Here is a 23,161-nt window from a genome sequence, read left to right as displayed (position 1 = left end):
TTTTCTATTGCTCTTGCTGGTTTTTGTGCAGTATTTAATTTCAAAGTAGCATCTAACTCATCTAAATGAGCTAAAATTACTGTTACCTCACACACTGTATTTTGGTTAATTCCTGTTCACAAGGATAACGGAACCCCTTTAAGATAATTTGGTACATTTTTTATCAATCAGCTATACATTACAGCAGTGTAAATGATTCACCATCAGGACCCATAAAAGGTCTGCCTTAGCCAGCATTTTTAACAGCTGAATATACTCCTTTTTCTCTTATTTGCTGTATAGTCTCCTCAGCAGTGTACTACACTGAACTTATAACTTATATCCTCCCTATCTGGTTCATCGGGCCACATAAATTTTACAGGATTTACAAGCTATACTCAAATGGATAGAATCTAAATTATTTATTTACCCCCCATTTCTTAATTTAAGTTTTGTGGTTATAGAGCCTAAATGTTTAATTTCCATGTCCGTTACATGAACAGTATTGCTGTCTTCATCCCACATTTATAATATCTGCTACATCAGGCTCTTCTCCAGCTTTTGTCTGTACTGTTTATCAATTTCAATTAACTCATCTTGGATATAATCTGTTATAATTCAAGTCATTCTTTTTTGCTGTCTCAGTTGTGTTTTTGCTTTATTCTGGACAACTGGTCTAGTGTCAAAAGTCACTTTCTCTAAATTGTACCATTTCTCTGTAATTTTTGTTTTTTTTCTCCCTATTCATCATCATCCTCATTATCAGTGTATACACCTCGCCGTCCCAAGGTTATTATTGCCTTTACCTTTAAATGGGAAAATTTTCCCTTTTTTGTGTTATTTTAGGCTGCACTAAACAAACTAGTGTAGTACATTTGCTTTCCCATTCGTCCGCTCAGTTTCATTTTCAAAGTATTCTTGAGTAATCACTTGTTTCTCTTTTAATTTGTCTATTTTTTAATTGTACACATTACCGTACTCATACCTTGGACCTTCAGGTCCAACTCACGTAACGTGGTTAACAATAGCCACCCTAACTCTGTGGCAGCTTTTTGAGCCTTTTTCTTCCAGCTCTCAAATCCCAGCTGTCAGGGCAGCATATTTACTAAATAACTTGGAGGTCCATGAGCTTGTGCGCAACTACCCTGGTATCTGTCCAGTCCCAATCCCCAGATGCACTTTTATTTAAATAAACATTACATTATGATTAGTAATGTGGATAGAAATGCAGCTACCAGCCTGCTTGCAGTAGTAATTGTATCCAGCAGGGAATAACCACTCCCTGTGAATATGTTAATAAACACTGCAACCTTTACTAAAGCAAATATATTTATAAATTAAAACACTATATCTTCCCTAGTTATACACCAGTAAGATGAAGAAAGGAAAATAACATTAAAGAAAGGATTCATTTAGCTTCTTTTAATATCAGCTTACAGTCCAGCTAATGATGTTTTCTAAATGTCCATAAGTGAGCTTAAGTTTTTAGTGCAATTGTCAAAGTTTTTATACTTTTCTCAGAGTCTTTGTTTCCAAAATAAGAATATGCAATTTTCCTAAATGGGATTCAGTTTTTGCTAGTGTAGTTCAATTTTAAATAGCACATAAAACTGTGGATTAAAAACTGACCATCACCAAACAAGAGGCTCACCAGCTCTTTTTTAATAGCCTGTCTGAGCTGCTCCATTTGTCTCTTCTTATCTCTGTTTTGTCTTTTTCCTGTCATCTTGCTTATGTTGCTTAAATGTTTCAGCTGTTTCTATTCATGACTTCATTTACCCTTCTTAAGTAAAATAATGTAATGTGGAAAAAAAACGTAAAGATCACAGTAGCATGTATGTGTATAGTGACAAGTTCACAGTGACTCGTAAGTCCTTCTCATAAGGTGATACCATCAAGTTTCAAACATGCTTCAATATAATAATAATTAACTTAAGTATAACAATTCATATAAATTTAAACGAACACAAGACTGATTTGTGGTCTTACACTGATTTTCCAAGAGGCCTCACAATATCCAGCAGCCTTAAAATTACTCAGTGTTTCCGTGGCATCTATCACCATTTTCTTCAGATTGTTTTGCCCACTGATGGAGTAAGACATTTTTCAGTAATAGGATTTGACCGCCACCTTATCGTGGTACAGGGGTTTGCATGTCCCAGTGATCCTAGGAGCTCTGTTGTCCAGGGCTTTATGCCCCTGGTAGGGCCACCCAAGGCAAACTGGTGCTAGGTGATGTGGAATGTGAAAGTGACGTGGAATGTCACCTTTCTGAAGGGGAAGGAGCCTGAGCTAGTGCACGAGGTCGAGAGGTTCCGGCTAGATATAGTCGGACTCACCTCGACGCACAGCTTGGACTCTGGAACCAATCTCCTTGAGAGGGGCTGGACTCTCTACCACTCTGGAGTTGCTCCCGGTGAGAGGTGCCGAGCAGGTGTGGGTATACTATTGCCCCCCGACTTGGAGCCTGTTCATTGGGGTTTACCCCGGTGGACGAGAGGGTAGCCTCCCTCCGCCTTCGGGTGGGGGGACGGGTCCTAACTGTTGTTTGTGCGTATGCACCGAACAACAGTTCGGAGTACCCACCCTTTTTGGTGTCCCTGGAGGGGGTGCTAGAGGGCAAACCTTCTGGGGACTCCCTCGTACTGCTGGGAGACTTCAATGCTCACGTGGGCAATGACAGTGAGACCTGGAAGGGCGTGATTGGGAGGAATGGCCCCCCCGATCTGAACCTGAGTGGTGTTTTGTTATTGGACTTCTGTGCTCATCACGGATTGTCCATAACAAACACCATGTTCAAGCATAGGGGTGTTCATATGTGCACTTGGCACCAGGACACCCTAGGCCTCAGTTCGATGATCGACTTTGTGGTCGTGTCGTTGGACTTGTGGCCACATGTCTTGGACAATCGGGTGAAGAGAGGGGTGGAGCTGTCAACTGATCTCCACCTGGTGGTGAGCTGGCTCCGATGGTGGGGGAGGATGCCGGTCAGGCCTGGCAGGCCCAAACATGTTGTGAGGGTCTGCTGGGAACATCTGACAAAGCCCCTTGTCAGAAGTAGCTTCAACTCCCACCTCCGGCAGAACTTTGACCACATCCCGAGGGAGGTGAGGGACATTGAGTCCGAATGGGCCATGTTCCGTGCCTCTATTGTTGAGGCGGCTGACCGGAGCTGTGGCCGTAAGGTGGTCGGTGCCTGTCGTGGCGGCAATCCCCGAACCTGTTGGTGGACACCGGCGGTGAGGGATGCCGTCCAGCTGAAGAAGGAGTCCTACCGGTCCCTTTTGTCCTGTGGGACCCTGGAGGCAGCTTATATATCGGAATGTCTGACACCTTATATTCCAAATCGTAACCTCAGATCCTCAACTGAGTGTCTCCTTAGAATTCCAAGAGCAAAACTTAAAAGAAGTGGTGAGGCGGCCTTCTGCTGTTATGCACCTAAAATCTGGAATAGCCTGCCAGTAGGAATTCGCCAGGCTAATACAGTGGAGCACTTTAAAAAACTACTGAAAACACATTATTTTAACATGGCCTTCTCATAACTTCACTGTAATTTAATCCTGATACTCTGTATATCTAATTCATTATAATAACTATTCATTCAAAATCTGTACTAACCCCTACTCTCTCTTCTGTTTCCTTTTCCGGTGTCCTGTTGGTGGTGGCGTGCGCCACCACCATCTACCCAAAGCACCATGATGTTCCAACAATGATGGATGGATTAAAAGCCAGAAATCTGTATGACCATCAGCATCAAGTGACTCCGTGAAAAACCCGAACTACAAAGAGGACTATTTCATTTATGTTAGGTAGAATGCCCAAAGGGGACTGGGCGGTCTCGTGGCCTGGAACCCCTACAGATTTTATTTTTTTCTCCAGCCTTCTGGAGTTTTTTTTTTGTTTTTTTCTGTCCACCCTGGCCATCGGACCTTACTCCTTTCTATGTTAATTAATGTTGTCTTATTTTAATTTCTTATTTTGTCTTTTATTTTTCTTCTCTCCATTATGTAAAGCACTTTGAGCTACTTTTTGTATGAAAATGTGCTATATAAATAAATGTTGTTGTTGTTGTTGTTGTTTTGCGCACCATCCCCACCATATACAGTGTTGACACTGCACTGCTTCCCCTTCCTGAGACGCCGGATGGTGGACCAGAATCTCCTCGAAGCCGTCCGAAAGTCGTTCTCCATGGCCTCCCCGAACTCCTCCCACGCCCGAGTTTTTGCCTCAGCAACCACCAAAGCCGCATTCCGCTTGGCCTGCCGGTACCTATCAGCTGCCTCCAGGGTCCCACAGGACAAAAGGGACCGGTAGGACTCCTTCTTCAGCTTGACGGCATCCTTCACCGCCGGTGTCCACCAACGGGTTCAGGGATTGCCGCCACGACAGGCACCGACCACCTTACGGCCACAGCTCCGGTCAGCTGCCTCAACAATAGAGGCACGGAACATGGCCCATTCGGACTCAATGTCCCCCACCTCCCTCGGGATGTGGTCGAAGTTCTGCCGGAGGTGGGAGTTGAAGCTACTTCTGACAGGGGGCTCTGCCAGACGTTCCCAGCAGACCCTCACAACACGTTTGGGCCTACCACGCCTGACCGGCATCCTCCCCCACCATCGAAGCCAACTCACCACCAGGTGGTGATCAGTTGACAGCTCCGCCCCTCTCTTCACCCGAGTGTCCAAGACATGTGGCCGCAAGTCCGACGACACGACCACAAAGTCGATCATCGAACTGAGGCCTAGGGTGTCCTGGTGCCAAGTGCACATATGAACACCCCTATGCTTGAACATGGTGTTCGTTATGGACAATCCGTGACGAGCACAGAAGTCCAATAACAAAACACCGCTCGGGTTCAGATCGGGGGGGCCATTCCTCCCAATCACACCCTTCCAGGTCTCACTGTCATTGCCCACGTGAGCATTGAAGTCTCCCAGCAGAACAAGGGAGTCCCCAGAAGGTATGCCCTCTAGCACCCCCTCCAGGGACTCCAAAAAGGGTGGGTACTCCGAACTGCTGTTTGGTGCATACGCACAAACAACAGTTCGGACCCGTCCCCCCACCCGAAGGCGAAGGGAGGCTACCCTCTTGTCTACTGGGGTAAACCCCAATGTACAGGCTCCAAGTCGGGGGGCAATAAGTATACCCACACCCGCTCGGCGCCTCTCACCGGGGGCAGCTCCAGAGTGGTACAGAGTCCAGCCCCTCTCAAGGAGATTGGTTCCAGAGTCCAAGCTGTGCGTCGAGGTGAGTCCGACTATATCTAGCCGGAACCTCTCAACTTCGCGCACTAGCTCAGGCTCCTTCCCCTTCAGAGAGGTGACATTCCACGTCCCAAGAGCCAGCTTCTGTAGCCGAGGATCAGACCGCCAAGGTCCCCGCCTTCGGCCACCACCCAACTCACACTGCACCCGACCTCCTTGGCCCCTCCCATAGGTGGTGAGCCCATGGGAAGGGGGACGCACGTTGCCTCTTCGGGCTGTGCCCGGCCGAGCCCCATGGGTGCAGGCCCGGCCACCAGGCGCTCGCCATCGAGCCCCACCTCCAGGCCTGGCTACAGAGTGGGGCCCCGGTGACCCGCGTCCGAGCAAGGGAAAACGCCCTCCAAAATTGTTTTCCATCATAGGAGGTTTGTTTAACATGGCATGTTCAATTAAAATCACCAGTCACAATGTGTACATCGTTGGGATAAGCCTGTTGATGCTTGTTGATCACATTGTGTAAGCAGGTAAGAGCTGAGTCACTGCAGTAAGCTTCCTTATTAGATAGAAAGGTCTGCATAAAAGTGTTATTGCTTCCAAATCAGGAGAGAAGTGTGCATATATAATCTTACTGTTTGTACACCAGTCATTGCTTATCTGCACACAAATACCCACACCGTTTTTCTTGCTGGAGTCTTTGTTCCTGCCAAAGTGGTAGATTGTATGGCCCGTCAGCTTCCCAACATTGTCCAGGGTAAGTAGGTGCAGCCAGGTTTCCATAATGATCCACTAACAGCATTCATGAACACAGAAGTTTGCAGCCATCAGTAATTCCAGATAGTCTAATTTGTGGACGATGGATCTTGTTTTTGAGAGGAAGACACTCAGTATTGGGGGCTTATGCAGCTGCTTCTTTAGTCTAGCCACACTTCTGCTTGTGCTCCCGATGCTCTTGGACCCAATAATAATCCAAGCCCCCGGAGACCTTGTTATATCCTGTGATATTTTGTGAATCTGCTGGTGCCTACTTGTAATGTCCATATGACATTGTAATTGAATTTTAAGTAAGTCAATACGACTATACTGATCCATCTTAGGACACCTCACATATACAGACACACACATTAACACAACCAGGCTCCGAAACAGAGAGCTGAGAGCTGCTGCGTCTGTGTGCGTCACCATTTGAAAGAAGTATCAATGTAAAGGGTAAAATTCCCGGCTGCTTAGGCCCATGACAGAGAGCAAGTCTAGAACTTACCTAAAATTACAGTGACAGGGAAATATTTAGTTATTATATTGTTCAGATAATACAGTTATGTTAAGTTGTTTTAACATAATTAATGAGTACATACTTTTTACTTTACAATTAAACAGTGACACTTAAGTAATTAATTCTTCTTACATTTGTTTCTAGGTAAGTGACTTTTTTAACATTTATAGGTAAGATATGTTAAGTGGCAGGAGAAGTGAGTTGGTGTAGAAGCAGATTACATGTGCCATCTCTCCCACAGTTTCACCTTATGTGTATTGTGGTTTTGCTTGCAGGGACAGCAGTTGGATGAGTAAAACAGGAAAATATCTAACATAATTTCAAAAGATTTCTGGTGTCAGAATTAATTTAAATAAAAGTGTGCTCTTTCCAGTTAATTCTTAGGCACACAATATTAGATTGGACACCTTCCCTTTTATCATTGCAGATCAGTTTAAATATCTAAAACATAAACATAAGGCTCTTTATCAACAAAATTTCGCCGTCTGTATGGAAAAAATTAAGCAAGACTTGCATAGATGGTCAACCCTTCATCTCACTTTAGCTGGAAGAATTAACGTTGTTAAGGTGAATATCCTCCCTAAGCTTCTCTTCTTATTTCAAAACATTCCAATATACAATTACACTCCAAATTTAACTTTCCAGCAACATGTTCTTTCACTGCCTTCAAATTAGAAACTTTGTTAAACAGAACCAGCCCAATTTTCTTCACCTCCCATCTCCCTCTATGCTGGAAAAAAAATTTCTCAGTTTCGAAGACTTAGACAGTATTTCTGGAATATATAAAACCATTTTACAATCCCTCCCTTTCAAAGATCCAAGAGGACAGTGGGAAAAGGATCTCTCACTCAACATCTCAGAAAAGGAGAGGAAGGTAGCAATGCAGAGAATTCACTCGAGCTCTATATGCGCAAAGCATACAATTATTCAATTCAAAATTATATATTAAGCACATCTGTCTAGTTTAAAATTGTCCAAAATGTTTCCAGGGCAAGATCCAACCTGTGAACGCTGCAATCAAGTTCCAGCCGCACTGGGTCACATGTTTTGGGCCTGCACCAAATTAACATCATTCTGGACCAAAATTTTTAAATGCCTTTCAGACAGCCTTGACGTCACACTCCCTCCTAACCCATTAACAGCTGTGTTTGGTGTACTCCCAGGTGGGCTTAAAGTGGAGAAGGACAAACAAACTGTGATTACCTTTACTACACTATTGGCACGTAGACTTATCTTGCTAAACTGAAAGAATCCTAACTCTCCTCTTTTAAGTCAGTGGGTAACTGATGTTATATATTATTTGAAATTGGAAAAAATCAAATTCTCACTTAGAGGATCTGTGCAGAAATGTTTCAAAACCTGGCAGAATCTAATCAATGACATTTTAGAATAAGCTTTTAAAGCACTGAGGAAGCAGATTCTCTCCCCATTTCTTTTTCTTCTCCACTTATCTTTATTCACTTATTAATTCATCTATTTACTCATTTTTGCTAGCTTTAAGTTTTATTCTGCTGCCCATGCTCTCTTTCTCAGGGGTGGGGGTTGATTTGCTTTCAATCCATCCATCCATCCATCCATCCATTTTCCAACCCGCTGAATCCGAACACAGGGTCACGGGGGTCTGCTGGAGCCAATCCCAGCCAACACAGGGCACAAGGCAGGGAACCAATCCTGGGCAGGGTGCCAACCCACCGCAGGACACACACACACAAACACACCCACACACCAAGCACACACTAGGGCCAATTTAGAATCACCAATCCACCTAACCAGCATGTCTTTGGACTGTGGGAGGAAACCGGAGCGCCCGGAGGAAACCCACGCAGACACGGGGAGAACATGCAAACTCCACGCAGGGAGGACCCGGGAAGCGAACCCGGGTCCCCAGGTCTCCCAACTGCGAGGCAGCAGCGCTACCCACTGCGCCACCGTGCCGCCCGCTTTCAATCCTATTTTTGTAAAATTGATCTATTTGTATGGAATGTTATGTGATTTCAATAAAATCAATAAAATTATTTTTAAAAAAAACAAAAAAAAACAGGAAAATATATAAGTTGAAGTGACCTTTCTCAAAGTAAAACTGAAAATGTAAACTAATCAATAAAAGGTGCACAGAATGTTTCTGTGCTCTAAGACATATGAGCTTGTAAATTCACCAATGCCTTATAATGGGAAATTTTGAAATTTCATAATTCTGAGCAGCAGTCCGCTAGGACCAGAGGTGTTTTATGCAGACAGTCGGATATACAGAAAGACACGGCAGTTGAAGCAGGTCCCTTTTCCATTATATGTGAATGCACCTAGTAAAAGGGAAGAACAGTCAGTATAGCATAATAAACATAAATCAGAAGTAGTGCATGAAAAAATAGTATTTCATAAGCAGGTTATATAAGTTAAAAACAAACCACAGTGACACTTTGATTAATTGAACTTCATGGCTATCTGCATATTTTAATGTTTATTACCGCAGTTGACTAACAGCACATACCCATTGTGTGGGGAAGGGCTTATTGTTTGTTTGTTTTTACTGTTTTATTTCCAGATGGAATTCCTTATGCACCAGCATTATTTACGAAAGACTTGTAAGTTTCTGTTCTATCTATTTCTTCACCATTGGTTGTGGTGGGTGACAAAATGGAACTAGTGAATAGCGTATAGTGCATGAAATGTCATGACTTTTTACATTTCTTCTTAGTAACTGTAATATTCAATCTTCCTATCAGTTAAAACTAATACTTTTAAGTGAATTTCTAAAAACTGATTGTTCCAAGAGGGCGGCAGGGTGGCGCAGTGAGTAGCGCTACTGCCTCGCAGTTAGGAGACCCGGGTTCGCGTGGAGCTTGAATGTTCTCCCCGTGTCTGCGTGGGTTTCCTCCAGGTACAGTACTCCGGTTTTCTGCAACAGTCCAAAGACATGTGGTTCCAAATTGTCCCTAGATTCCAAATTGTGCTTAGTGTGTGTGTGCGTGTGCGTGTGTGTGTGCGCGTGTGCGCGCACCCTGCGGTGGGCTGGTGCCCTGCCCGGTGTTTGTTTCCAGTGTTGGCTGGGATTGGCTCCAGCGGACCCCCATGACCCTGTAGTTAGGATATAGCGGGTTGGATAATGGATGGATGATTGTTCCAAATCAATGGATGTTACTGGTGTGCTTTGAGGAACTCCAAGATAGGCCTAGATGTATAAAGAAAACCTTTAAATACACATTCATAAGGGAGTGTGTAGTTTTATACTGTTGACAATGGTAGATAAGGATCATGTGGAAAATTCTGTCAAGTCCTGCTATTTTGCTTATTATGGGACGAATTCCTAAATCATATTTTACAATAACTGTCTCCAGAAGGTAATCTATGTCAACACATTCATAAATTCTATTCAAATCTATTCTAGTTAAAACTGAACTGTGACATCATCAATAGTCCCCAGCCCCCCAAGCCATTTCTATTGCAACAATCATTTGGAGCATTGGGTGGGTGTGTTTTCAAAATACTTGAAACAAAGTGAGTGGTATAAGAAAGAACCAAGTGCTTTTTAAGAAAGAAAGAAAGAAAGGACTATTTTACACAATAGTATGATTCACTGCTGTGTTCTCTGTTTCCTTGTTTCAGGTATATAAATTGTACTTTTCATTTACTGCTATTGCAATTAATTTAGAACTATTAGTAATGTCATTTAATTTTTTGATTTGTTGTTTCTATTAGGTGTTTTTAGCCAAGACACTGTAAGTCAAAGCCCAAAATTTCAGCATGTTGTAGAAGGAGATTCTTTCCAGATAACGTGTACCTACACAACAAGTAACTTCTATTCAATGCATTGGTATCTTCAGACTAGCAAACAAGGTTTACAATTTAAAAATGGACTTACTGAATCCAACATCAAGTTTGGTACATTTTCTGAAGAATGTAAACCTTCTCTGAATGCCTCATCAAAATTTGGGTCTCTAACTACCAAACCATCTCTTTCTGATTCTGGCATTTATTACTGTGCAATCGAGCTGCACCATGCTACAGTAACTTTCTTGTTTTATCAAAAACCTCAGAATAAGCTTAAAGCATTCTGTCTTTTAAAGGCAAGCAGGTGCAACTGTTTACATGCACCCTTCATGACGTAAATGATACAAAAATAATATATTAAAACACTATATGTATATGATATATATATGCATGTATAAAGTAAAAATGAATATATTTTATTAACTTAGTAGATAATTGGCCAAAATAGCAATGCTTATCACAGAAGGTTTTTAATTTTAGAATCGATAATAAGATTAATTTGACTATTTCTTTTTCATATTTAAAATAGGTGAACCTTACTTTTGTATGTTGTCAATTGTACAAAACAGCTTGATATTGTATTTTGTATTATTTAATGACCTTAATCTAAAGTATAAAAGAGCTTGATATTGTATTTTGTATTATTTAATGACCTTAATCTAAAGTGTAACAACAACTAACATTTCCTAGACTGCTGTTTTAAAAATCTGAATAAAAGTTTGTGCTGCTGATTATGCATATAGTATGAATAGAAGTAATCTGTAGGAATTTAATATGATGTTTGGAAGTCTTCTGGCTGATATACATTCTCTTTCTATCTAATATTCAAGTAAGTTCATATGAAGATGCATATACTTACAGATATCCTTGGTTAGTCTTGCTGACTGTAATAAAAGAGAATATGCATCCTGTTTCTTTAATTGCAGATCCCAGTAGGAGGAATTTTCTATCCTCAGATGTGACTCTAGAGTTGCTGCAGAAGCTATCCCAATATAGCATATAAATAATGCTCTGTATTAGTGTCACTAACTTGATACATAGGCATATGGAGAAAATGCACACTCTAAAAAGAGAACCAGAACTTGAAGCTTCCACTCTAGAGCAAAGAGACAGTATAAGTAACCACTGTTTGACAATGCTGCCCTATAATATACTTGAATATAAGAATGTCAAAAAGACAATGGAACAAACAAGCAAAAGAATCATTTAATGCAAACTTCACCTTCAGATTCTTAATTTAATCAAACTAACACAAGAGTTCTTCATCTGGTATTACAATATTTAAAAATTACTTTAAAATACATAGAATAATGTGACTTTGTAGGTTGTAATTTCAAAGTTTTAATTTTTAATAGATTCATAATTATATTACAGTTTGAATATTCAAAACTGAATTTTATAATATCCCCATTATGTGCTACATTACTCTAGACGTTGCTCTGCAATATTGTGTGATTTTACGATAGCTTTCATCTATTGCCGCATCATTTCTAGGAGCAGCCCATTTATGTTTATGGCTGGATAGCTACTGCACTAATGTTACAAATGAAATGTAGAAACTTCAGCAAACTGAGAAAAGGGTAACGTTTTTCTTTAAAAATTCAAATTGCTGTACAACCACAAGTCTTCATTTATTTGTATTGCACATTTTCATACAAGACATTGTAGGAGATGGTTGGCAGTTTATCCCGGCCAGGATGCCCCAGTAACAGAAGGATGGGGGAGGCAGCTTATCAGGGACATTGCCTCCCCCAGGACGATAGATGGCAGCTTCCCTGGACTGCAGCGGTGCCCCGGATGCCCGCAGGACACTATGGGACTTGGAGTTTGGCAACACAGCCCTGCTGGGTGCCGTGGGTGCCGCCAGGAGACGCCACAGGGAGACTGGGGAGTCTCTACTATTTACAGAGCCCGGTAGTAATCCAAAGTCATGGGGCCGGAAGCACAGAAGTACTTCCGGGCTGAAGAAAAATACAATTCTCCATCTGACCTGGAAGTATTGACAAGTCACGTGGATGGAAGGACAGAAGCACTTCTGGGTCAAGGACTATATAAAGAGCTGGTAGAGGACCAGCGAGCGAGCCAGAGTCGGGAGGAGGTGGACAACGCTTGTTGGGAGGTGTGGAGGAGAAACGAATACTGTGTGTTTTGATAGTACTTTAATTGTGTTTATTGTGGTAGTGTTGTTTTGAAGGCACTGACCAAGAAGAAAGAATACTTCTTGGTGCTTTTACCCTGTGTCAGTGTCTGTCTATGGGGTTTAACGAGGCAACAGCACCCCCAAGCATTCACAACATGTAGCAGAAATGGATTTACAAGATGTTAAAGAAAAACAATATATGAATGAATAAATAAGAAAATACCAAAAATAAATATTAAGAAGTCAGTGCACACATAAAACAAATAAATCAGTAACAGATAAAGTATAATCTTTATGGATTCAGTGGCTAAATGCATTAGTTAACTCTCTAATTATTGTAACAATAAGCCTGATGCTTTGGGCAGGTTGCAAGGGAGGACAGAAAACTAAAAACTATAACCCGCAAGAGTCTGTAAAAAAGTAAATCTGCTAAAAATCCAAGGCCAAATGACTGCCTAGCTCCAGTGGGCATTCTACCAAACCTAAATGTGTGGTTATTTATTGTTTTTATGCTTTATTCTAGAAGATTCAATGCAGTAAGTCTCATTGACAGTTGGAGAATCCACATCCTTCCAACATCAGAGGTGAGTGCAAAGTACTTTGATCAAATGGTGGTGACGCAAAATACCATATTAGAAAACTACAAAAGAAATCAAAGACGAGGTAGAAAAGGTGACTGACACATACTGTGATAATGTCTAAACCCTAGAATATGGGTAAAGACAGTTCTTACATTATTTTAAAATGCTGCAATGCAATGCAGGGAAATGTGCACTTAACTCTATGGAATAACCTTTTGTGCACAGTGGTCCAGCACCAGCTCTATCATCTTTGCTGCCCAAGGTGAAATTATAAATGAAGCCCCCCCCTCATCCCAAAGGCCAAATGTATGACACCTTTGACCTGTCCAGAGAGGATGTCATACCCCTTCATACAATCCTGACACATCTGGATAATAAAAAGTGTTATGCCACAATACTGTTTATAGACTACAACTCAACATTTCACAATGTTTGACCAGCAAAGCTGACCACCAAACTCCTCAACTAAGGACTCAGGGTCACCTTCTGCAATTGGATTTTGAAATTCCTAACCAAAAGATCTTAGCTTGTGCAGATTTACAATATCACATTCTCCACGTTGACCCTCAGCACAGACACTCAGAGAGTAGTGTGCTGAGACCCCTTCTGTACTCCTGGTTTGCAGATAACTGGCTAGACTTAGCTCCAACTTCAGCTCCAAGGAGGTAGTCAGAGATTTTCAGGAAGCAGAAAGGAGACCAACCTAACATCTTCATCAGAGGGGATGCTGTATAGAGAGTGAGCAGCTTTTAAATTCCTTTTCTATCACTGTCACTGATGAAATGAAGTAGGCACAACATATTTTGGCTCTTATCAGGATGGCTCATTAGCAATTCTACTCAGACATTTGACAGCAGCTCACTTTCCTCTGTCTGTTCACACAAACCTCTACAAGTGCACAGTGGAAGTCCATACTCACTCCCTGCAACATATCCTCATACAGCACCTGCCTGGTTGAAAACACTACAGACTGTGGTTGGGGCAGTGTAGTGTATTGCCAGCTCTCAACTGCCTGTATATTTTGGGCATATATTTTGAAGCTAAACATGTTTGGACCTGGCTACTACTTGGATGGGAGACCATCTAGGAAAAGCTTGGGTTAGTGTTGGTGAGACCAGCAGGGGGCGCTTACCCTGTGGTCTGAATGTGGATCCCAATGCCCCAGTGCAGTGATGGGGACACTGTGCTGTGAAAATGGCACTGTCATAAAAGATCCCTTGGCATCCTTTTGTAAAGAGTAAGATGGATTCCAATGTCCAGGCTAAATTACCCATCACGGCCTAGTCATACTGGCCGCCTATTTATCCTCTTCTCTAACTGGTGTGAAGGATTGCCGGCTTTCTACTCCGGCCCTCATCCCCAGGCCGCCAGGAGGAGCTCTCCCAGCAGCGTGGACGGGCCCCGAGTTCCAGCAGGGCCTCATGGACTATGTAGTTTTTATACACAGCCCTGCTGGATACCTTGGGGGCCACCGGGAGTCGCTGTAAGGGGGCTCGTGGACTCTTATGTGCCCTATAACCCGGGAGTACGTCACGGTCACGTGACAGGAAGGAACGACGTGCTCCCGGGGTGAAGAAAAGGACTGTTTACCCTGACCCAGAAGGGAAAAGGAACTGTGGACTGGTTGGTCAGGAACACCTCCGGGTCAGGGTGTATAAAAGGATTGTGGGAAAGCCCAGACACTGAGCTGAGCTGGGAGGTAGGGTGGCAAGTGTCTGGGCGAGGAGGAGAGAGTATTGTTTATAGTGATTATTGAGAGTATATGAGTAGTGTGGTGTGGAGAGTGCTTTGTGCACGGGAGTACAAAATAAAGAAGTATTGTACTTTTATCCAGTGTCTGGAGTGGTACCTAAGGGTTCAAGAGGTGGCTCCACGCCTCAACTGCGACACTGGCTATCTCTCTCACCACCTAATAGCTAATGTGTGGTGAATGTATTGGTGCAAAAATGTCTGCCATTGCATCATCAGGTTGTGGTGGTTGAAGTAGCTCCCCACTCACTGAAGCGCTTTGGGTAGTAAGAAAAGTGCAATATAAATGTCAAGAATTAATTATTATTATTATTATTATTATTATTATTATTATTATTATATGCAACATTTGTAGATTCAATCCACCCAGTTTGGTCTGGGCATAATTACAGGACTCATGCAATCCAGAGCTCAGTTGTTAGAGGGGTATGTGGACAAAAGCTAATGCCCTGAACACATTTTTTACAATAAATTTTCCCTCCAAATGCTACCATATTCCAATGATCAGTTTCCCCACACCATTCCTACTACATCAACAACACCTACCATGTCTACTGGAATAGCCAGTTACAAGTCCACCCCTGACCATTAGTGTGGGCTATCCATAACTTTAGACCAAGTAAAGAGAAAATGAGAAAGCTAGTCACAGGAAAAGCCATGAGACCAGATGGAATTAGTCATCGAGTTCTTAAGGCCTATGCTGACCAACTGTGTTATATAATTTGACACCTGTTCAGTCTGTCTGTAAGGCTCCAGAAAGTGTTGCTGCTGTGGAAAATATCCTGCATTGTTCCTATTCTAAAGAAGGCAGGCACCTCATCACCTAATGACTACAGTCCCGTGGCACTTAACATCTCACATCATGACGACATTTGAGAGGCTGGTTTGAACTATATGACTCCTTTTGTGGTAGAAAACTTAGACCCTCTGCAGTATGCCTATTAGACAAAGATATAGGAAATGAGTTCCTTGTATGCTACACTCAAAAAGTATTCTGAGAAGTAACTCTCTTTTGCATTTTATCAATCAAGTAAATGCATAAGACATTACCGTATGTGTAGTACATGGACTAAAACTGATTTTCTCCTGAGACTTAATTCTTTAATAATCTCAAGCTGCTTTGGGCATTTACTCATCCATTGTAACACAACACAAGAGATCACTCACTTAATCATTACTTTGTGTGTCCAATGGCACTTGTATTTTGGGGGGTGATATTATATACTACTAGCAAAATACCCGCGCTTCGCAGCGGAGAAGTAGTGTGTTAAAGAGGTTATGTAAACATATATATACATAAACATATATACTTATATACATATCTACATATATACATATCTACATATATACATATATATATATATACATATAGACATCCACATATATATACATATATCAACATATATATACACATACATATACACACATACATACATACAGACATATATATATATATAAATATATATATATACACATACAGACACATATATATATATACATATAGCAAAATACCCGCGCTTCGCAGCGGAGAAGTAGTGTGTTAAAGAGGTTATGTAAACATATATATATACATGTACATATATGCATATATATACATATCTACATATAGCAAAATACCCGCGCTTTGCAGCGGAGAAGTAGTGTGTTAAAGAGGTTATGTAACCATATATATACATAAACATATATACATATATATACATATCTACATATACACATATCTACATATACATATATATACATATACACATCCACATATACATATATATATATATATATACATATACAAATTTACATATCTACATATATATATATACTGTATATAGATATAAATATAGACATACATATATACATACATACATACATTCACATATATATATATATATATATATATATATATATATATATATATATATATATATATATATATATATATATATATATATATATATATACTGAATATATACATATCTACTTATTGGCTCCTGTATTTAGGATATAGCGGGTTGGATAATGGATGGATGGACATCTGTATGCATAGCCCTATTTGCCCGTTTTCGTTTTTTTTCTTTCTTCAGTAATATTTCAGTAAACCCGGAGCTTGTCAGTTCAAATCCTGGTACTGACACCACTGTGTGACCCTGAGGAAGTCACTTCACCTGCCTGTGCTGCAAAAAAGAAAAGTAATGTAAGAAATTGTACCTCAGATGTTGCAAGTTGCTGGAATAAAGGCATAAGTAAAATAGATAAATATGTATTATAAACATAGGAACTATTAATTTATTTTCAGTTAAGTCATCTGCAGCAAACTTTTATAAATGAGGGTTTCTCATTTTTAGATAGTGCAAACTGTTTCTTCTTCATTGACATTTTCTCTTGGAGAGATTTTTTCATTTCATTGAAAATTAAAGCAGCAGCTGCCAAAATATGTAGCTTTCTTATTAATTTTTCAACATTGTGTAAAATAAATTTATAAAGTAACATAAAAGGTTTAAATACTGGTTATCCTTTTACACTAAAATATTACTAAAGAGAAACAAAAAAAGTAAAATGGATATGTTCTTTTTCTTTAAGGAGATTAAATATCACTGAAGAAAGAAAAAAAAAAATAAAACAGCCAAATGGGGCTATGCATACGAACTTAAAAGGTTTAAATAAAACAGAAATATATATTTTATTTTTACTTGCTTAACTTGTGGAGGGTGTATCTTGTAGCAAAGCCCTAACTTTTTTCGTGAAAGCCCGTTTCAGTCAATAAGTCTTAAAAAAAGGTGTAAAGATATTGACAATAAGCTAAGCAAACCCAGGAAGACATGGAATCGTTTAAATCAAGTATCATTACATCTTCCTTTCTTAAAGAGAAGTAAGGCAGTACTTATAAGCTTACATATTTATATATAGACATACATACATATATATATATATATCTATATCCGAAGCCGTGCAAGGACACTCTTGAGAATGCAACATATAGTTGTACAGAAGAAAAGCAATCTTGTCTCAAATGAATGGCAACCTTTTGTAGGTCTATGAACTTAATTTAAACTTTAGGTTTACACGGTGCTTTCTTTCTGAAGTGCCTGCACTCATGAATATGTCTGTATGTGTCAGTCGGTCAAATCCACGCGCTTCGCACCGGCGAAGTACCGCTTTTAAATTTTTATTAAGAAGAAAAGAAAATCTTTTTAAATTGAGGGAAAATATACTAATAACAGTTTGTTAAGGATCTGTTTTTTTGTGAAGCTGCCTTCACTCGAGTGATCACTTCGAGCTGACTTGTTGGCCAACTATAAGCGTTACCTGGTAGGTAACCACCCATACAATCAGATTGTGAATCAGACTACGAATGCCATGAATGTAATTACCCCGATCTACATGTTGTCAAATAAACGAACCACACGCCGTGGCGCAATTTTAGGGGCTTCACCTGTAGCGCTGACGTCCGAGGTTCGATTCCCGTAAGGGAGTGAAGTGAGTGTCTGGTTACCTACCAGGTAACGCTTATGGTTGGCCAGCAAGTGAGGTAACATCAGCCACGGTGCCTTCAGTTGTGAGAAGCAGATCATAGAATGGTTGAAAATAGTTTACTGTCAAATAATGCAAAGAGTACGCAACACGTCTTTCCCCCTTATTCTTGGCTCATCAGGCGTACACACTCACTGCACTCGCTTACGGTAATCGAACCTCGGACGTCAGCGCTAGAGGGGCTTCGCAGCGGTGAAGTATTGCTTTTAAATTTTAATTAAGAAGAAAAGAAAACCTTTTTAAATTAAGTCTTAAAAAGAGGTGTAAAGATATTGACAATAAGCTACGCAAACCCACCAAGAAATGCAATCGTTTAAATCAAGGCGCGAGTCGAAAAACACCATCCCATAATATTAGTTAACGATTAACACATTTCTATATGTATTGTAAGCATACAATACAACTGATAATATGTTGCGCTTATTTATCTGGTGTACCGACATTTTTGTGCGTTTAACGTCTGAAATCTAATGTGGTTTGTGCCCTTCAGAATGAAAACAGTTTGCATTTACCTTTTTAATAAAAGACGAGCTTTTAAGCCTGAGAAATCACCCCGTAAATGCACACGTTTAATTGCAGATGTGTTAATATGTATGCTTACACAGTATTAAAAGACACTCAAAAATTAACGTCATTTACCTTCGTTCCCGCGTTTGACTTGTGCTGTAAATCTCTTCCTTGTTTTTAGTTCACGTGATTACGTAGGAGGCGTGATGACGCGATACGTGACTCCGCCTCCTCCATTAGAGTATAGGGACAAAAAACAGGTTCCAGTTATGACCATTACACGTAGAATTTTGAAATGAAACCTGCCTAACTTTTGTAAGTAAGCTGTAAGGAATGAGCCTGCCAAATTTCAGCCTTCCACCTACACGGGAAGTTCGAGAATTAGTGATGAGTCAGTCAGTCAGTCAGTCAGTCAGTTAGTCAGTGAGTCAGTGAGGGCTTTGCCTTTTATTAATATGTATAGATAATATAGAGAGATAAACATCAGTTATTTGTGAAGCAGTGGTATTCAATGCTACAAATATTAAAGCTATTAGTTAAATTAAAATAAATATATTTTATTTACAAAATGAGTAAACACAAATATAATATATAATATAATAATAGGTCAATTTTTTGGTGGTGGTTTCTTTTTACAAACAGAATATCAGCATTAAAAAGTAAGTAAGTTATATGTTTAGTTATAGTTACTTAGAAATATAAAAATACAAATCACTGGAATTCAGAACTATTATTTACTTTATCTTAGTCAACTTAGAAACATGTTTATTGGGCTAGTTCACTGGGATCGTTCAAAACTGGAGAAAATGTATACTAAATGCCATTTTCATAAGATCAGAAAATTGCTAATTATTATTTGTTTAAAGGATGCTTTAATCTAAAGCTATTTGCAAAACATTAAAATAAACAAAAGACTTTTGAGTGATTAGCAGGAAAGTAGAAAGTCAACATACAGTATGCTAGAGAGTTAAACTTCAAAGCAGAGCATAAGATGTTTAGCAGTACAGTTAGTCCCAAGACTACACAAAATGAAGTACTCGAACAAAATGTCATTTGGCAGACAATAGACAGGATCAATTTCATTGTAAATCTGGGTTAGAACAGAAAGCTGAAGAACCTGAACTGAACAAAATAATTGGCAATAAGTGTGTCATGAAGATGTGTTCCACTTTAGAGTTCCCTCTCTGTATCATGATTTTCTTCATTCTCTGCCATCATGACTTGAATTTCAAACACAGTTTTTTGACCACTGGTAGCAGAGCAGGAGAATTCTGGCAACCATCTAATCACATTTCTACAGAAAGGCATTTTTGATTGATCTGGAAAACACTTCACATACCCTAGGACTCAGATTGGTGAGATTGTTTTGTTTTCCACTACACAAATGATTCCAGTCATTTTTTGCATTCACTTTAGGTTGAGGATTTAGGACAACTTCATCATTTATTACCATCTTCTAAGTTATCCTTCCAACCTACACTTTTTGTGTGTTTGGTGTATGATTTTTTAGTATGTATTGTGTGTGATTTTTTTCGGTGAGACAAGGTAAGTAAACGTTCTTGTGTATGTAAATGTTATTTTGTAACGGTCGTCTGGAATATATGTGTATCCCTGTGAGTTTGTACCTTTTCCTATGTTATTAGTGGAATGCCTTAATTTGTAAGGCTGGCCCATTGTACAGGGGGAGAGAGAAAAAAAAAGAAAAAGGACAGAGCCAGGAGAGAGGTGAACGCCATCACAGAAAAAGGCAAGAGGGAAAGGATTGACACCTCATAGACAACGTCAGGTGAACCTAGGTTCATTTCCAGACAAATTATTTTTACTTTCGGGTGAAAGGTGTTCGGGAGAGGACCTGATGGGCCAGCACAAGGAACAGTTAATCTGTACGTTTCCTGGAATAGGAGGTATGGTCTGCACCTCATTCCCCAACGCAGACTGAGCTCAACGATTCTGTACAGATAAGATTTAAAGGACTATAAATCCATTTTTTTGTTTTGTTTCTCTTGCTCAAATCTCTGTATTAGTAGTGTATGTTTTTAAGCATTTTGTGCCATGATTTGTGTGGGGAGGAGGAGTGCTGCAGCGCGATATTATGTATGTAAGATTTTGTTACAGTAAGCGTGTGTATTGTCTTACAATAATAATTTTTTACTTGACCCTGCTTTCACTGGTGTGTCTCTATACTTGAGGTGGTGTAGTAGGAAAGTAGTGTTGGTCACTTGTGCCCCGGATTATTTATTTTCTTTTTCCTTTGCTGCCACTATAGGAGGGCAGCGCGTATTATAATCGTGCCAGTTCTAAGAGCGGTACAATTTTTTATCTAGTAATTCACTGTATACTTTGGGACATTTTCTATTATGTATGTTTATATTCACCTTCTACAATATATTCACCGTTTACTTTTATATTTTGTTATTTACTGTGTTCAAATCATTGACTGGGAGAATGAGATTAGGAAACCTGTTGTTGGTAGAGTACAGTTTTGACTTGGACTAGTCTGAGCTTTTTCCACGTCTCTGGCCAGGAAGTGTAGCAGTCAGCCATGGCGTTTTGAGCCCATTATTACAATTTGATTTAACCTGCTTCACCCCCATTACCACAGTGTCATAAGAAAGTCATTAGGAGAGGAATATTTCAAAAATATACAATATTCTCATTTACACTACATAATTATATACATACATACATATCTACATTGACTTTCGATGCTGCCATGAGTGGCTGCCTGTAACAGCATCTCACATGTTTGTTCTCTTTCTTGTTGTTTGCTGCATTTTCTTTTTTCTTTGGATAATATGAATAACCAAAAATGTGAGGAAGGACTTGCATTCACTTACATGCGGCAGCAATTGCTGGACCTGCTCGCTTTGTCTCCCAGAACACCAGAGCTAATCGCTGGGCTGAGAGCAGAGTAGACACCATGGAAAGAGAGCAGGAACTCGACACCGCAACAAGAGAATGAAGAGACAGCCCATACTTGCCTTCTGTTATCATGAGTGATGTAAGATCACTGACAAATAAAATGGATAAGCTCTCAACACTGATCAGGAGCCAAACAGAATACAAATTCAGCAGTCACATGTGAGAGAAGTGGCTTACAGCTAAACCAATGGACTGTTATTTTACGCTGGATGCATTTAAAATTGTGTGGGCAGACAGCAGCAGGAGCAAAAGTGGCAAGTGGAAAGGAAGCAGACTTGTCGTTTTTGTTAATGAAAAATGGTGCAACGCAGGGCACATTACAATTAAAGCATAGGTATGCAAGTTAAATGCTTAGCCGCTTGCAGTGTGTTTACAACATTATTATATTCCGAGAGCATTTTCATATACCATTCTGCTGACAGTTTATGGCCCCCAACTCTGTCAAAACCCACAACAGATGTGGAAACAAACACAATAAATTATGTAATAATCAAACTCTCCACTGACCATTTCAGTGTGTAGTGTGTGGCCAGGGCCCTTGCCTGGCCAAAACGCCTCCACGCTGGGAGGACTGGGGGATCAAGCATGGCCAGAGCGTTACCTTCCCTGGGACGCTAAATGGCAAATCCCCTGGGTTGCAGTGGTGCCTCGGACTCACACAGGGCTTCATGGGAGTTGAAGTTTGGTGCAGCTCTGTTGGGATTCGCAGGTGCTGTCATGGGGTGCTGCTGAGCCCTTACGGGCAGTTCTTCCACCACACCCAGAAGTACTGGTGGAAATGAGTCATCAAGCACCTGGAGCACTTCTGGGTGCCTTATAAAAGCAGCCAGCAGTCACTACTTGAGGAGACACAGTCAGGAGGAGTAAGACAAAGCTTGACCAAAGGAGTGGAGGAGAAGGATAAGAGTGAAGGAAGACTTATTGTATTGTGCTGTGTTGGTCCTTTGGACTGTGCTGGACTTGTGGGAACAGGGAAGGCATTGCCCACAAGTTTAAAAGAAAAAAAAGAGTGTGTGCCTTGAACTTGTGTCTCACACTTGTTTGTCTCGGGTTCAGGTGGCAGTGCCAGCCTGGGAGGACCACAAGTGATTTCATCACAATTTCTGGAGACTTTGCTCATGTTTAACACTCCTCCATCCTCACTAATTTTTACCATTTTGTGCACTGCACAACAAGAGAAAACAAATCCCTGGACTTGTTGTATGCCAGTGTTAAACAGGCATATACCACTGTTGCTTTGCCAACTTTAGGCTGATTGGACCATAATTTGGCACAGCTCAAACCTGCAACTAAACCCATTGTCCAGTGACTGCCAGACATCACTAGGGCTGTGCAGGAATTGATAACAGACGCTCAGGAGGCTGTGAATGATATCAAGCGGCAAGGTCATTGAGGAACTCAGCCACTGTATCACAGATTATACCAAGTTTTCTGTGGATAATAGAGTCTCCAGAAAGACAGTGTGCTGTTTTCCCAACAACAGGCCATGAATCACATAATACTTGAAAGCCCTACTGAA

Source organism: Erpetoichthys calabaricus, chromosome 9 (genome assembly GCF_900747795.2).
Source record: "Erpetoichthys calabaricus chromosome 9, fErpCal1.3, whole genome shotgun sequence".
Lineage (NCBI taxonomy): Eukaryota > Metazoa > Chordata > Cladistia > Polypteriformes > Polypteridae > Erpetoichthys > Erpetoichthys calabaricus.
Note: the sequence above shows the minus strand (reverse complement) of the source record.